The sequence below is a fragment of the Colobus angolensis genome, unplaced genomic scaffold (genome assembly GCF_000951035.1).
Source record: "Colobus angolensis palliatus isolate OR3802 unplaced genomic scaffold, Cang.pa_1.0 Scaffold231, whole genome shotgun sequence".
Classification (NCBI taxonomy): domain Eukaryota; kingdom Metazoa; phylum Chordata; class Mammalia; order Primates; family Cercopithecidae; genus Colobus; species Colobus angolensis.
Window position 1 is genome coordinate 952480 of NW_012115500.1, and position 5368 is coordinate 957847.

At 43.7% G+C, this 5368-nt stretch overlaps 1 pseudogene across 1 annotated transcript; it reads left to right on the forward strand.

Moving 5' to 3' along the window:
- Positions 1 to 4114: 4114 nt before the first annotated feature.
- On the forward strand, positions 4115 to 5020 carry LOC105513548 (annotated as a pseudogene). The gene has a single exon (XR_001002044.1). The product of XR_001002044.1 is annotated as a stathmin pseudogene (transcript).
- Positions 5021 to 5368: the final 348 nt, after the last annotated feature.

Genomic DNA, 5368 nt, shown 5'->3' on the forward strand with positions numbered 1-5368 from the left:
ACACACACACACACACACACACATAAATATTTAACAACATAGAACGTAAAAAGCAAAACTGATTTTAAAAGTAAGTCAGAGTCCATCAAAATTCAAAACTTTGTAACTATTAAGAAAGCAAAAATATCAGCCACCAGGCACCATGGCTCACCCTGTAATCCTAGTATTTTGGGAGGCCGAGGTGGATGGATAACTTGAGGTCAGGAGTTTGAGACCAGCGTGGCCAACATGGTGAAACCCCATCTCTAACAAAAATACAACAAAAAAATTAGCCAGGTGTGGTGGCAGGTGCCTGTAATCCCAGGTACTTGGGAGGCCGAGGCAGAAGAATCGCTTGAACATGGGAGGCAGAGGTTGCAGTGAGCCGAGATAGCACTACTGTGCTCCAGCCTGAGTGACAAGAGGAAAACTCTATCTCAAAAACAAAATAAATATAAAAATAAAAACAGTGCTGGATTAATGTGAGTATTCATGTTTATATAATTATTTATTTAACCTATTGATTGATTGATTAAGATGGAATCTCGCTCTGTCTCCCAGGCTGGAGTGTAGTGGCATGGTCTTGGCTCACTCCAACCTCCACCTCCTGGGTTCAAATGATTCTCCTGCCTCTGCCTCCCGAGTAGCTGGGACTACAGGCACGTGCCACCACACCCAGCTAATTTTTTGTATTAATGTTTATATGATTTGAGGGTAAAAACAGATCCTTCCAAATCATGGCTCCAAAGGCTGCCACCATAAGGGAACGATGATAGTTCTGATAACATTAGAATTTTATTTTATTTTATTTTACTTATTTTGAGACAGAGTCTTGCTCTGTTGCCCATGCTGGAGTGCAGCAGCACAGTCTGGGCTCACCTGCAACTTCCGCCTCCCGTGTTCCAGTGATTCTCGTGCCTCAGCCATCCGATTAGCTGGGACGACAGGCATGCGGCACCACACCAAGCTAATTTTTGTATTTTTAGTAGAGACAGGATTTTTACCATGTTGGCCAGGCTGGTCTCGAACTCCTGACCTCAGGTGATCCGCCTGCCTCAGCCTCTCAAAGTGCTGGGATTACAGGCGTGAGCCACCGCACTGGGCCTGACAACAATGGAATTAAAACTTCTTTTAGTGAGAAAAAAAAAAATCCTTATGCCTCACCCTCCCCCAAAGTGAAATGAAAATACAAATTATAAACAGCGAAGAATGTATAACAAAAAATAATATGTCTAACAACATAGGAAATGTTTATTTTATAAAATTTAAGGGGAAAAGTCAGAGTGCAAAATTGAATATCTAGTAGAATCTCAAAAGTTTGCCTAGAAGAAAACTCAGAAGGACTAAATTTATCTCTGGGTAATATTTTTAGTTTTCCAAATGTATGCAGTGAACGTTAATTCTAAAATCACCTTAAAGCCAAAGTTATCTATCCTAATGCCAGTAACCATAGCTTTTTTTCTTGAAAAAGGGATGGCAGCTGGAGGCTGGAATCCCCTTCCTCCTGGGAAGTGCACCCATGTGTTCCTGAGAGGCAAAGTGGCAGAATAGAAAATGCTCAGCTTTGGCATCACCTCCACTTCGGTTCCCAAGTACTGGGCTCCTCTGATTTCAGTTTCTTCATCGTGAAATGGGGATACCCACATCCATCTCACAGGAGTTTTCTAATAATTAAATGAGTCTGGCAGGTTGTAGGTGCCCAATATAAGACAGTGCCACATTCTCTAGCCCAGGTGGTAAGTGAAAACCTAAGGAGATTTTCCAAAATCAGCACCTGCTGCTCCGAGAGCCAAGGGTGCGGTGTTTGCTGCCTCCTTGTGGCAAAGTGGCTCCTTGCCCGGCGGAGTCGGAGGAATAAGTTCTCGGAGGGTAGAGGGACCGTTCCTTCTCCTAGCTCCGCCAAACCCACATTGGGGGTACTCACTCAGGGATCCCGCAGCGGTGCAAATGCTAAGGAAAGTCATGACACGACCTGGAACCTGGGGCGGTGCCTCTGGCGCGTAGCTATCCAGGGGAGCTACGTGGAGAAGGCAGGCCACTTAGCACCAATGCAGACCCGGGAGCTTTGAGGAAGCCGGAGGATCAGAAGAAACCGCCCGGAAGGCGGAGGAGAAAGGCCAGGGCTCCCCTTCTGAGATTGAGGTTTGCCGGAGGGAAATGGCACCGAGGACCTGGGGCGACTGATTCAGCTTCTACCCCAGGAGCAGAAGTCCCCGCTCTACTAGGGAACTGGCGGTCAACTCCCTCAGGTCACACCCAAGGCAAAAATGCAAGCTGGTGGAAATGTTTTGCCTTCAGGTCAAAATTGGGCGTGAACTCCGCCTTTTCATCCTTTTTTTTTTTTTTTTTTTTTGCGTGTCTAGTGTGGAAAAGTAGGTGGTAGATGGAACTTGAAAGCCCCGCAGGCATATCCAATTTCTACTTGCTTAGTGAATGCTTTTCTAGGTGCTAGACCAAGCTGGGATTTAGGATAAGAGATTCCACTGCTTTTTATCGCAAAAGGCTTAGGCTTAGGCTGTCACAGGTCTAAAAAAGCAACTCATTTTGCTCTATATTGTGAAAAATTTAAAATACAGAACTAAAAATATTCGTGTTACCTGGAATTACCATTTTAGATATCTTTCCTCACCATGTGAGAACAGTTTCAAAATGTTAAATCCGCGGGCGCAGATCACTTGGGGCCACAAGTTAGAGACCAGCCTGGTTGGCACAGTGAAACCCTGTCTCTAGTAAAAATACAAAAATTAGCCGGTGTGGTGGCGCGCCTGTAGTTCCAGCAGCTCAGGAAGCTGAGGCAGGAGAATCATTTGAATCTGGGAGGTGGAGGTTGTGCTGAGCCTAGATCCCACCACTGCACTCCAGCCTGGCCGACAGAAAAGTTAAAAAAAAAAAAAGTTATTTACTAATCCACTGCCCAAACTCAACAAAATAGCTGATCCAATTAAAAACAAAACAAAAATGAAAAGCTTGACACAAAATTCCTTTTTTAGACTATCTTTTAGAACAATTTTAGGTTCACAGCAAGTATTGTCCTCTCGAGATTCTGGGGGTATTGGTCCCAGACCTCCAAAGATACTTAATCCCAGGGTTGCTCAAATTCTTCATGTAAAATGGCATAGTATTTGCATATAACCTATGCAGAGCTTCCCTTATACTGTAAATCATCTCTGGATTACTTGTAATATCTAATACTACGTAAATAGTTACTCTACTTTATTGGTTATTTTGCTTTTTTGTTTTGTTTTTATGAGGTTTGATCTTATTTGTTACCCTGTTACCCAAAAACTCTTTTTTTTTTTTTTGAGATGGAGTTTCATTCTTGTCGCCCAGGTTGGAGTGTGATGGTGCGATCTCGGGTCACTGCAACCTCCGCCTACTGGGTTCAGGTGATTCTCCTGCCTCAGCCTCTCAAGTAGATGGGACTACAGGCATGCACCACCATGCCCAGCTAATTTTTTTTGGATATTTTTAGTAGAGAGGGGGGTTTCACCATGTTGGCCAGGCTGGTCTCGAACTCCTGACCTCAGGTGATCCACCTGCCTTGGTCTCCCAAAGGCTGGGATTACAGGCGTCAGCCGCTGCACTTGGCCAAAAGTCTTATTTTTGACTGGACTCAGAAGTAGAAGCTCTCAGAGAGGACAGTCTGTGTTTCTTGGCAATTTGTTCCTGGCGTTTTTCTTTGGCTTCCTTTATTCTCTTGTCCAAAAGTTTAGCATATTCTGTGGCCTCTTCCTTATTTTTCTTTAGTAGGTGGTTTCTTCAGAGCAATAAGTCAGGTGTTTGTGTTGCGGGACATGAGGAGTAACAAGACACTGAGTCTTGGGTGCTTTGGCCCTATGTGTCTCACCTTTGTTATAACAAAGAGCTTTCTTATAACATATTGGTGGACATCATCTTTTAGAGAAATTGAAGTTTTTGGATTCTGCTAGGTCTTTTGGGTCTCAGGGAATGAGGCAGCATATATTATCAGGCAGTTCAGGATTAGCCTTCTCTCTCTCTCTCTCTCTCTTTAACAATAACTGAGTTAAGAATACTCAGCTTGAGAGTGTGGTCAGGCGGCTCGGACCGAGCAGGGCTTTCCTTATCCCAGTTGATTGTGCAGAATACACTGCCTGTCGCTTGGCTTCTATTCACCATGGCTTCTTCTGATATCCAGGTGAAAGAACTGGAGAAGCGTGCCTCAGGCCAGGCTTTTGAGCTGATTCTCAGCCTTCGGTCAAAAGAATCTGTTCCAGAATTCCCCCTTTCCCCTCCAAAGAAGAAGGATCTTTCTCTGGAGGAAATTCAGAAGAAATTAGAAGCTACAGAAGAAAGACGCAAGTCACATGAAGCTGAGGTCTTAAAGCAGCTGGCTGAGAAATAAGAGCACGAGAAAGAAGTGCTTCAGAAGGCAATAGAAGAGAACAACAACTTCAGTAAAATGGCAGAAGAGAAACTGACCCACAAAATGGAAGCTAACAAAGAGAACCGAGAGGCACAGATGGCTGCCAAACTGGAGCGTTTGCGAGAGAAGGATAAGCACATTGAAGAAGTGCGGAAGAACAAAGAATCCAAAGACCCTGCTGACGAGACTGAAGCTGACTAATTTGCTCTGACAACTGACTTTCTCCCCATCTCCTTCCTAAATATCCAAAGACTGTACTGGCCAGTGTCATTTTATTTTTTCCCTCCTGACAAATATTTTAGAAGCTAATGTAGGACTGTATAGGTAGATTCAGACTGTAAGATGTTGTTTTAGGGGCTAAAGGGGAGAAACTAAAAGTGTTTTACTCTTTTTCTAAAGTGTTGGTCTTTCTAATGTAGCTATTTTTCTTGTTGCAACTTTTCTACTTCAGTACACTTGGTGTACTGGGTTAATGGCTAGTACTGTATTGGCTCTGTGAAAACATATTTGTGAAAAGAGTATGTAGTGGCTTCTTTTGAACTGTTAGATGCTGAATATCTGTTCACTTTTCAATCCCAACTCTGTCCCAATCTTACCAGATGCTACTGGACTTGAATGGTTAATAAAACTGCACAGTGCTTAAAAAAAAAAAAAAAAGAATACTCAGATTGGCATCCACAATACAACCTTGAACAGATTTGTGCATTCTTTCTTCAGTTCTCCTTAGAGGACAGGAAAACCCCTTATTCAGTAGCAGGCAGACACAGTCTTCGGTCAAAATACCCTGCTTCATGAGGAAGCCTCATGTGTTGTCCCCACCACTGATTCTGACCATATAACCCTTCCATTCTTCACCTAGAGCATCAGCATCAACATCTGTCGTTATAGCTTCTCAGAAAGAGTATGACGTGTGCAATCCTCATCCACTTCAAAGACATTCTGGCAGCCAGAGGCTGGGAAGGAGACATTCAGTTTCATCTTGAAGCAGCTGATTGTCTCTGAGGC